The sequence below is a fragment of the Corvus kubaryi genome, unplaced genomic scaffold, assembly GCF_017639235.1.
Source record: "Corvus kubaryi isolate FWS band 111438036 unplaced genomic scaffold, C.kubaryi_AGA036_p1.0 134, whole genome shotgun sequence".
NCBI classification, from domain to species: Eukaryota; Metazoa; Chordata; class Aves; order Passeriformes; family Corvidae; genus Corvus; species Corvus kubaryi.
Window position 1 is genome coordinate 1,645,276 of NW_024580668.1, and position 11,811 is coordinate 1,657,086.

Consider the following 11,811-nt stretch of genomic DNA (forward strand, 5'->3'; position numbering starts at 1 on the left):
GAAGTTCCAAGTGACACAGGACCAAATTCCCTCCATCATCCTAAGCCACGGGATGTTTATTGTAAAAATACATTCTCCTCCATGGGCTTCCAGATGGATGAAGTGCAAGAGTTTTTCTCAAATCAGGAACCCCAGGAGTGATTGGAAAGAAAAGATTTATGGGCAGTGCAAGTCTGGCTCTTTACTAGCACAAGTCCAGAGGGTTTTTAGGGCTCTCAGCACAGCTTCTGAACTTTGGTTTCTGCTGCTTTCAGGAACTGTTTTCCTCCAATTCTTATTTTCTGGATTTTTGGTTTAGCTTTCAGGCTCTTTGTGGGTGTTTTACCTCCAGGAGCTGCTGCAGGGTGAGGATATTGGTGTTGGAGTGTTAATGCAACCCCTTTTGTGACCTCTTTGTCATCTCCACCATGAATGTTCCCCTTTACAGGGCTGGAGAAGAGCTTTCCTGAGTGCATGGGAAGGCACATCCCAGTGGGAAGGCAAGTCCAGCCTGTTCCAGCTGTGGAATGGCAACAGAGGCACCTCCAGCTCTGAAGGACAGTGATGCACTCCAGGACAAGGAATCCCTCGGAGATGGAGGTGGGCAGGACACCAGGAAGAATTCCTGCAGCCTCCAGGTTTGAAATGATACAGCTGAGTGGGTTTTGTGCCAGCCACCCAAATATGGGAGGGAGGATCTGATTGCTCTGCCCCTTTTAGCCAGGCAGAAAACCCAGAGCAGCTTTTGGGTGGAAGTCGTAGAAGGTTAAGTTGAAAAGGCACGAATGAAACTCTGGAAATGGAGGAGCTGGTGGGAAAAGCTGAAGTTCAGTGACATTGGTGATAACAGACAGAGGCTTTTGAGTGTTTTGCAGGAGCCCATCAGTTCTCTTCATTAACAAACTGTCCTGGCCCTGTTTCCAGAGCAGCCCCAGCACATCAATCTGACCATTTCTAATGAGATAGAGGCTGGGACTGCACGGGCCAGACTTGCTTGTCAGCCACTGCCTGATGGGTTTAAGTAAGAAATGATCCTTCATTAATTAACCTTCACTTGCTATGTAGATTCACTCATTGAGATGCAGGTAATTAAGCCAAGGTCATTTCAAGGACTGACAGAGCAAAAACGGCAATGCAAAGGTGCTGTGGTTGTTTTGATCAAGGGCTTTCACTGCAGTTGTTTTGGTGTGACAGTGACACACTCAGAAGTGGCCTTTTGGGGGAAAAGAAAACCACCCTGGTTTTCTAAATAGGTTTTGGACCCAACTGTATAGACTTGGTACGTGGGATAGATTGGGAAAAGAAAATATAAGTACTCCAGAAAATTCCAGAAGAAAAAAAAAATAATATGTGGAAGAGAGGCAGGAATGAACTTATTGGGAGGTCTTGACAGTGACTGAAATATCTCTGCAAAAAAGACTCTCAATCTTGCATTTCATTTAAAGTAATAGTCCCCAATTAAAACAGAACCACTCCAGTTAGAAAACTTTCTGTAAAAAATAGAAGTGTAATTTGTCTTGGTGCTCAGATTAATCTCCCTGGCTTTTAACCCTTGCCCACGAGCTGGTGCAGCCCTGTGGGGAGCTGGGCAGTGCAGGCTCTGCTCCCTCCCTCCCTCCCAGGTGTAAAACTCCAATTATGAACCCGCTGTAGCTTGGGGACAGAACAGCATTTTCTGCAGCTCCTCCAAATTAGCTCCTACATCAGTCCAAGCCGTGTGAAGCTCCAAACTTTGATCACTGTTGAGAGCAAAGTGAATATATTGAACCTGCAAATAGCCTTTGGCTCTTTCCAAGTGGCTCCCTTATAATTTGAGTGTTAGATTAAAGTTGCATGTTATAGATTTTAATAACTCTCTTCCATTTGGGCTCTGAGTGCCACTTGCTGGGGATTATATGACCCGACTCCCCAGCATGTCCCATTATGGGCACTTAACCTTGAAAGTTGTAAAGACAGAACATTTAATCTGTTAAACACAGGCAGAATCAGAAGGTTATACAATTACAGGTAATTTAGCTTAGCACTTCTAGTGCTTTTCACTTATGAAAAGAAACTTTGCTGAAAATTTTATCCTCAAGAAATGGAAAATAAATGAAAAATGTTGAAGAAAATATTGAGTATTACAGGACAAAAATATTTGTTGAGATATATACATAAATTTGTTTCAATTAAGGCCTTCAGTAATCATTAGTAAACTTTTACAAGCAAAGAGCAAAATTCAGTGTTAACAATTGTGTAGAAAAACCTGGAGCAGATAAAAATGACTTTGAAATTCTTTTTCCACAAATATTCCTGAGAAGTGTAAATTAGAGTCTTCAGCAAATCACTATCTCCTTATGGAAATTCCACAGCTGGGCAAACAGCAAATTGTTTCCATTATGAAATAAAAAATCAATAAAATTAAAATCTTCTAAAAAAGAGGAAATAATTCACTACAGCAGAAAAGACCAGATAACAACAAATTATAACAGATAATGACCAAAGCATTCAGGCTTTATGGTGATGAGGGAAGGGTGCAATTCTATAGAGATTACAGAAGATTTATTCATTCTAAGTTTAAGAAAATTGATGCTTCAATAACAGAGAGATTTTTGGGGGCCATTTTACCACCCACAGATGTTGCTGGACCTTTAAAACACTGACCTGAGTAATTAAAGGATGCAGGTGTATTATTATGATTATGATTATTATTATTATTATTGAAAATCTGCCTGGAATCAGATTTAAGGGGATGATCAAGCCTTGGAGCTCAGAGGTTTATAATTGAGAAATACCTGAGAAAGGTTTTTCACAACACCTTTGAAGTGGGGGGAGAGAGTGAGATGAGAAATAAGGTGTGAAAAGCTGAATGTCTGCTGATCTCAGCCTAAAGTTAATTTTCCACAAGGAACCAACACCATGCAATGGGAAAGATGAAGAAACCCATGGCTGGACAAACACTTGGACATGCTCCACACACAGTGGGGTTTAACATGGAGGAAAACTATTGGGATTTCCATTTGAATCCTCAAAACCTGCTTTGTAACTGATTTTTTAAAGAAAAATCCAACCATTTGCATTTCCAATCCCCCCAGGGAGCTCCTGGTGGCCCAGCACACGATGGGCACTGCCCAGTCACCCCTGCCCCGCGTGGCACATGAGTGCCACACGTGTGACACCGTCACGGGCACTTGGGGCTGCTTTTGGCACATCTCACACACATCACCAGAGCTGCAAAAATGAGCAATTAGAACTGTGTTTCATTTGGAAATCTGAATTTTCAGCACCACCAACATTTTTTTCCCAGGAAGGCAACACTGTCAAAATGTTTTGTTTATGCAAAGCTCTAAAAAGGAAAAAAAATGCCAACCAAACTAAAAATATGAAGTCAGCTGAACCTGAACGGAGCTCCAATTACACCCATTTTTTTAAAGCTTTTGCGAAAGTGTTTGAGCTTAATTAGGTTAAGCTATTTCAAAGCATGCCCAGTTGTTGTAATCTGTTTATGATACAGAGTTGCTCTTTGATCGTGAATGTTCATTTTTATAGAAACCCTGTTATCAGTCCCTGGATAAGAAACAAAATGAGCAGTGTTCGTGGTAAGAAAATTTAGAAAAGTTTAGGGAGCTCAGAAAAGAGCTGTCTTCTTAACAAAAGAAAGACTTGACTTAATTTAGCATGTGATGGCAGGAGGGTAAGTAAATGATTTTTTAGGGAAGAAAGGGAAACTAAAGTGTGTTCATTTATCCACCCTGCCAAAGATACGGTGCTGGAGAATCTCAACCTGAACTTCACCACTCTTGGGGAAAGCTCCTCGAATATCTGCTCGTCATTTTTATCTTTGGAAATTCTTCCATTCTCACAGAAAAAGAACACAAATCATTCCCCAGCCTTGAAACTGCTGCTTGATAAGGATATTTTAGAGAGAGTTAATCAGAAGGGTGAAAAAGGTACAATGAAGTGTGAGTGTCCCTCTGAAAATACTCTGGCTCTTCATTTTTAAAGAGCAAGCTGCGGCTGTCGGTGGAATTGGGTAACAAGAACATCCTCAGACCATCTTTATTTCAGAGCAGGAATCTGGGTTAGAGGCTGTGGGTTGGTTTTCAGCTTCGCTCTCTGGTTTTTTTTGTGTTTTTGCTTCACTCTTTCCCGTGGTGAGATGGGTGCATTAGCTGCACGGTTTTTGAGCTGCAGATCATCCAAAATACATGAATACATCGTGGCCTTTGGGAAGGGCTGGATTCACAGAGCATTTAAATGAGGTTTTCTCAGAGATGGCATGAAGATATTTTCGCACTCCGGGGGGAATAATGCAGATCTGTCGAAGTTCCCTGTACCAGCAGAGCTCTCTCTCTCTGGAACACGCTACAGAATGAGAAGAGCTTCATATGCAAAAATTGAGTTTTAAAGCTTTGCTCAGCTTTTTCTTTAAATTATTATTAATTTATTTTTGAAGTGCAGCTGATGATGTGAGCGGCCTGTGAGCATCCTTGCACGTCCCAGGATGCCAGGATTGGTCAGCTCGGAGCCATCTCACCTGATTTATGCACAAATTAGTCACGGATGCAAATGAGATGTGCAATATTTGTACACTTTCTCAAACCTTGGTCTTAATGACTCACCTTCCAAAACAAAACTAATGATGTTGAAGAGCAGTATGCAAATATTTGCTCTTTGACAATGACATCTCCAAGAAGCAGCCAAGGCTCCTGTATCATTAGTAAGTCCAATCAACTTACTCAGAGTAAACAGCTTAAGTTCAGCCAGCTCAGTCTCTTCTCTTCTTCACAATTAACTTTGAATTACTTTTACATTTTTCAACTGTGTTCAGTATCCAACGTTTATTTTGAGTCATGGCCAGATTTATGAAGGTATTTTTGTCCACAGGAGCTGGACACATTCGCTGCTCAGGCACCTCTCCAAAACTCACCAAGTGCCTCCTAAGTGCATCTGACCCTCATTTTTGGTCTTTCTGGTGGACAGAGCCTCCTTTTGTTTGTGGTCTCTGCACTTTTGGACACTGAGACGATTTCTTAGATTGAAGGGACTAAATCACCTGGCTTTATTTTTACTCCAACTAGGCTGCATTTAGATACTATATCCATATTTAAAATCTGCTTTCCATAAATGTTATGCAACATTCCCTTAAAAATTGCTGTTTCAGTTAACATTTCTGCCCATAAATCAGTCACTGGAATATTCAGAGAAAGCAAATATGAAAGGGGTGTGAACACAGCTGAAGGCTATTCAATGTTTTATTCAAGGGAGTTTGCATGGAAAATATTTTGAGGTATTTGCTTAGTTCTAATCATTACCATGGGACACCCTGGAAATCCAATAGTGACAGAAGTGCCAAAACTTGAAAGCAATTAAGGGTGTTTGAAGAAAGAAATTTTCATTTTCTGTTTGCACTGAAGTTTTGGTGCAGGAAGGAGGCAGCCCAGCCAAGCCAAATTCCACAATTCTCGCAGCATCCAGCAGTTTGGAGGGCCATGGATCTACCCTAAGCTCTTGGAGACCTTCTGTGACTATGGGGAGCCTTTTCTTTCTTTTCTGTCAATATTTTTAGCCAGGAATTTGGCCACTGCTGAGCTCCAGGCTGTTTCCATTTCCCAGGACATACCACAGGCAACAAAAGTGTGTTGGGATTGTTTTCCTGGAGGGAAAGCTCCATGTTCTGGGTTTGTCTGCAGCCAGGAGAGCAGAGCAGGGGAGCATCAAGGATGGGCTGGATGTGGCAGTCAGAGCTCTGGGCTGGGGACAAGGTGGGCATCGGGCACAGGCTGGGCTCGATGAGCTGGGAGGGCTGGCAGGGCTTTTCCTCAGAGATTCTGGGACATCTGAGCTGGTGCTGAAGCAGCTCAAGTCCTAAGAACAAAACACCAGTCAATTTGTCATGATCAAATTCAGCCCAGGCACAGCCTCTGAGAGGTCAGGCACCTTTAGAACACGCAGATTTTCAGGCTGCTGATGGATTAAAAGGTATTGAACCTATGCAGGCCTTATTTCCCATTTAATGGGAGTCCAGGGAGCCGATTCCATCAGGGACTCGTTCCATTATTTGATAAATGGAGCCTTCAACAGTCGGCTCCAACCTTGCCGTGGTGCCAGGGCTGTGCCAGCCTTCCCTGACTGGATTTTAGCAGCCAGAGCTGAGATGTGAGGAGGGTTTTCGTGCTTGCAAAGTTCAGCACGGAGCCAGGGCCGAGCATTAGCCCTTCCCTTACTCTGCATTCCAAGGGTTCTTTGTCTGGGCTGCGTGTTCAGAGAGATAATGACAAGGAGACCTCGTGGAAGTGCGGTGCCCTCCTCCTCTCCTGCGATAAGGCACGAGATAATAGAGACATCGCATCTGAAACACATTCAGCCGAATTTTGGAAGGCCAAAATATGAAGGCATTTCATACATTAGGCTGGATGGATGAACTCTCGGAGCGTAAAAGAGCGCCAAGAACTCCACGGGGTGGGTTTTCCCTTCAGGACTCGGCACTTAGCAGCTATTCAATTACTGGTTCAAGATAATAAAGCACGAATGCAACAGCTACTTTACACTATACTTCATCTTTCAGTTCCTCATGAATACAGAACTGCAGTGCTGATCACAGAAGCATCACACAGCTCCGTCCTAACATCCACGGCCTCAAAAAGCTGTTTCTGCGCGGTGGTTTCAGCTGAGTTTGAACACATGGACTTGGACATGGCATGGAAGAAACCCCATTGTTTCCTTTAGGAACGGGACCATCATCAGTCCATAAAGCATCGGGGTGGGGGTGTTGTGGGATGTGCCCTCCAGACTGTGTCTGGGCTATTATTAAAACAATAACAACCAGATGACAAAGGGTAACCCTGCATAAAAACCAGGCAGGAACGTAGGGCACAATACACAAGCAGAAAATATGAAATCAACACGAAAGCTACATCACATTTCTCACAGAAACTGCCTGGTCCCCATTCTGCCATCAGTTGTGGGGTAAAATGACTTCACACATTGTAATTGAGGGCGTAATGGAACCAATTTTCTATAATCATCTATACATCCCCAAAGCAAACCCCGAGCTACCCCAGGAACACATTCCCATTAACTGTCTCCAGGCTCCACTTCAGTCACAGAACTTTTCATTCCAATGTTTACTTTATAGTGGTGCCATTAGGAAATATTAGAAATGTTAACATTTTAATATAATGAGGCAGATGCAACTTGGTTTTTTTCTTGCAATATCAACTCTCTGGAAGTTATGAAAACATGACATTTTGCAATAAGCAAGCAAAAAACCCCCACCAACAAACCCAAATAAATGAAAAGAGGCAATTTAGATGCAAATACACCAAATATGAGGTGCTGCTCTGCTGAGCCCCTGGACAAACTTTGATACTTCTTGAGGGAGGAGGTTGGGGACCAAGCTACACTGTGGTCCAGGGAAGGAGGAGAGCACGTCTCTTCTCATTTAAAATGTTCATTTTAGATATTTAGATGCTGAAGTCAACAAGGTGCTTCAGCACATGCCTGAATATCTGCCCAGCCAGTTCCCTCAGTGCCATAAAACAACGTTTGATAATTTGCACAATGCTTGAGAGACAACTGGTGATTTGTAATCCGTAAATCCAATGAACTTTTGACACCTCCCATTGCCTGGGTGAGGCAAGACATCCATTCCGCTCCTGATGGGGGAAAGTTGAGGCACAGTATGATTTGTTTTCCTGATGTAAATGTGGCACAGAGCTATATTTTGTGAATGGCTGATGGATCTAATGAAAGCATTATCCCTTCACCACAATACAAAGTATAATGAGATGAAACACTGGGAGGTGTTTAGGCACTCACAAACACAGGTAGGAACTCATAAAAATCCTTTTAAGCAGCTACTGGCAGACTTAGGCACTAATATTTTAAATATCTTGTTGATCAGCCATGAGAGTGGCAGGAATTGGTCCTTTTCCCTCCAACACTGAGGAAAATCAGGGCTCAGAGAAATTCAGAGAATGCTGAATCATGCAAGATGCAAGGAAGCAAAACTCCGGAAATTTCTTGTAAAGGTATTTTTTTTCTCCCGTGGGGAAAATTCAGAATTTAAAATTCTGACTCCATGTGGAAATCTGGCAATTTCAGTCAGGCATTAGTTGGGAAAGTTTTTTAGGTCAGCTTGGGATTGTGGATAAGGGAGGAATGAGTAACACAGCCTCTGAGTAGCTAAAGCCCTCGTGGCTCTGGGATGTTAAGAGAGCAGACTCAGCCTTATGTATCTTATTTAATCAAAGAATATATAACTTCATCAGAGCTGGCTTCAACTTTCAAGTAGAAATAAACCACTTCTATAACTAGAAATTATTAGATATATCCCAGCTTTTTTTGCCTTTCTGGATTCGCAGCTGAAGGAAGAGAACAAAAGGAAGAAAAAATCTAAAAGAGAGAAGCCACAGCAGAATCAAAAACCCAGAAATAGGTAAAAAAATTAGCTATTTATAAGTAAATCCTCTTTTTACTTCCAACAAAATGCAAACCTCATCTCAGTTTGGGAACGTTTCCCTAGGAGGGGCTGGCTCTTTTCCAGGGAAAACCTGGAATCATAAGCTCTGAAGTCATTCCTGGGCTCAGCTTGGCTGAAGGGCTGAGAGCACAAGGCAACTGTGACAGGTCAGCTCGTCCAGGGAAAAGCAAGGCTCTGTATGGCTCATTCCAGGGCCTGGGAATGGGCACTCGTTGGTGCTTGGCATTGAAGGCACCCTCAGTTTTATGCCCTGGTGTTCAGGAAAAACCAGCAGCCTGAGCCTGTATACACTGTATACAGCTAATATCTGATATATATAGCTAACATCTAGTGTATAACCTAATTTCTCTCTCTAGATAATAGCTATTGAATAGATATTGCTAATACAGCCTCAAACAGAGCTAATGCACCAGCACAACCCACACCAGTGCACGGCTGAGCTGCACAGGGGAATTTAGACTGGTTTCTCTCGTCAGCAGCACCTGTGTGTACCCAAAGGGCACCAACATTACCAATCCTTAACCCAAATCCTCTGGAAAGGGAGCATTATCTAATGGAGGGGTGGCAATCCCTCCCCTTGGATCTGGTTTCAAGCAAACCTCCCAATAAAGGTGAGGCTGTCCCTGCCTGCAGCCAGCTCTCCCAGCCTCTCCAGAGCAGGTTCTGGTGTATCTGAGCTCTACAAGACATCTGAATTGAAGGGCATCGTGTTCCACTCCCAGAGCTTGTGAGCCCACAGTGCCACAGCCAAGGACACCCATCAATACCTGGGGCTCATCCCCTGCACGTGCACCCCCAGATATCTGAGTAAGACAGAGATAAACAGTAAAGGTTTCCAGAGATCCAGGGGGGGATATCTGGTGGTCTAAAGTCTGGTTTCTGTCCTCAGTCCAGAGCTGGCATTATTGAAATAATCCTTGAGATGACCCCAGCTGTCAAAAATCAAATCAGATTTATAAAATGCTTTTGGTTCTAGAGGAAAGGTGCTGTAGGAATAGAAGGTGTTATTATTATTATTATTATTATTATTACTATTACTATAATAAGACAAGCTCCCCATGTCCCTTGGTGATAATGCAGCTCTCTGGGAGGGATAAACTATGGAGCCAACGTGATCCAGATTATTGCCTCATAAAATGGGACACCTGCCCTATTATCCCTTAAATAATAAGTACATAAAACAAATTTGACTGTAATAATAAAACATAATGGTGAAATATTTATGGGTAATTTTTCAATGCAGCACATGAGGATTAAGCCATGCAATTTCTGTTGGCTTTTACAAGAGTTGCTCGGGCGAGTCCTCCCGGTGAGGTCCCACAGAAACTGTCCTGTAACATGTCTGGAGGAGTATAAGAGGGGGTGGTAAAATGAGAGGGGGATTTCAAACCGTGATAAACAAGCACAGAACCCATGCTTGCCCTCAGCAGGCAGAGAGGGAAGGCATGCTTCAAGCCATCCATGGGTATTGGTGAGGAAAACACTGCAGTCCGGTCCCTCCTCCCTCCCAGGTGTGGGCAGATAACACAGCTGGGCAGGAATTAAGCAGAGCAAAGGGTTAATTGGGGCAGCCCAGGAGCTGGGGCCACCTCCCATCACAGCAGCCACCAGAGAAACCCCACAAAACCTCCAAATGCAAACTGGGCTTAGATCTGTTTGCAGATAAACAGCACTGACCCCTTAATACGACAAATGAACAAATAACATAGAGAATTACTTCAGGGACCCCATCAAATTACATCTTTTACATCTCAGAATTTCTCACTTACCTTTCACCTTCACTAAATTCTTGTAACTGAAAAAGCCACAGGGAGAAAAGAAAAGAAAAAAAATCACATTTTCTGACTGTTCATTTGGCAGAACAGTACAGATAAACAGGTTCCATAATTTCTTTCATACAGTTATTTCCATATTCATTTCCCTACTCTTCTGTGGGATGACTACTGATAGAGCAACAAAGAGAAAAAAAAAATTAAAATAAGGAAATGTATTTCAAAGCAAGAGAATTTATGAAAGGCATCTGAGGCAGCAGAACCTCTAACCTGCGAGTACTTTCAATGTAGTTTAGATTTTAAGTTGTCAGGGTCACATTCTCAGTTTTTGAAAAGCACTCACGTCTGGCTCCTGAGACAGAGCCTGATTTAGTCTTTTATAGGCACATAGTACATGCTCTAATTAACCCAACTTAATTTTTGAGCACAGTCCCAATGTCTAATAGCCATGATGCAATATTTAGCAGATTATATTACTTATTATTTTATAAGCCACCAGATAAAAATAAAGAGAATATCTGAACTGCATCTTTCTTCAGCACTGTCTTCCAAATAATCGGATTATTTTGATTTGCCTTTTTTTGAAGCACAGTGAAGTTATTTATTGCTGGTGCCTTTCCAAGCCAAAGGAAACACCTGGTATTTTCCATGGGTGTTCCTGGCTGTGGGGCTGTGGGGCAGCCCTGGGTGTTTGGGTGAGCGGAGCAGCCCCACCGCCCACTCCAGGGCTCTGCCCACACCCCCCCTAAAATCCCTGCCTGCAGTCCCAGGCATTTTGGCAGTGTCTCTGCAGGTACACGGCTCCAACCCAGCCAATTTTCCGCCAGCAGAGCCAGGACAGACACACCCCCCTCGCATGTGCGTGTGAAAATCTCTCCCTGCCGCCTTTCCTGTGTGCTGCCTCCCTGCTTGAAGAGTTTCTGTGTTTTCTCTTTGTATCATTCTGGCTCCGAGTACTAAAAGCCACATCCTGTTATGTTTGGTTGCTAGGTGGAGAAATGTTATCATGGGCTTCAGCAATAATTTATCCATAGAGCTAGAGGAGCTGTCATGTACTTCTGACAGTGAGCTGCAGCACTTTATCAGCTTGCCTGTAAATCAACCGTGTGTGGGTGAAGATGCCAGCAATGTTTGATCTCTCTCAGACACTCTAATAATCTGCTTTTGTCTGATTGATTCCTTCACATCACCAAGCACATTGCAACCGAGAGTGGAGTGCCCTCTGTTTATCTCCGTTGGTCATCTGCTGGAGGGCAACAGGGCAGAAAATGCTGTTCTCGCCGAGATGTAAGAGTTTTTTGGAATTAGGGGCTTTACATCATATCCTGGAGCAGGTTTAGTCCAGTAAATCAATGATAGCAGAATTGAATGCACCATAAATACCTCAAACCGTATCTCTTACAAGAATGTAAGAGTAATTCATAGAAACAGGAAAGGTAACTTTGCTGAGAAGAATTACGACCCCTACAAGCTGGAGACATGCAGGTCTTTTATGGCCTGTGTTTACATCTCCCCTCTTGAACTTCGGGGAGAAATGCTCTGCACTGGCATTTGGTTCCAGGCACTTCAGAGAGAATGTTGAGCAGAGCAGGACGC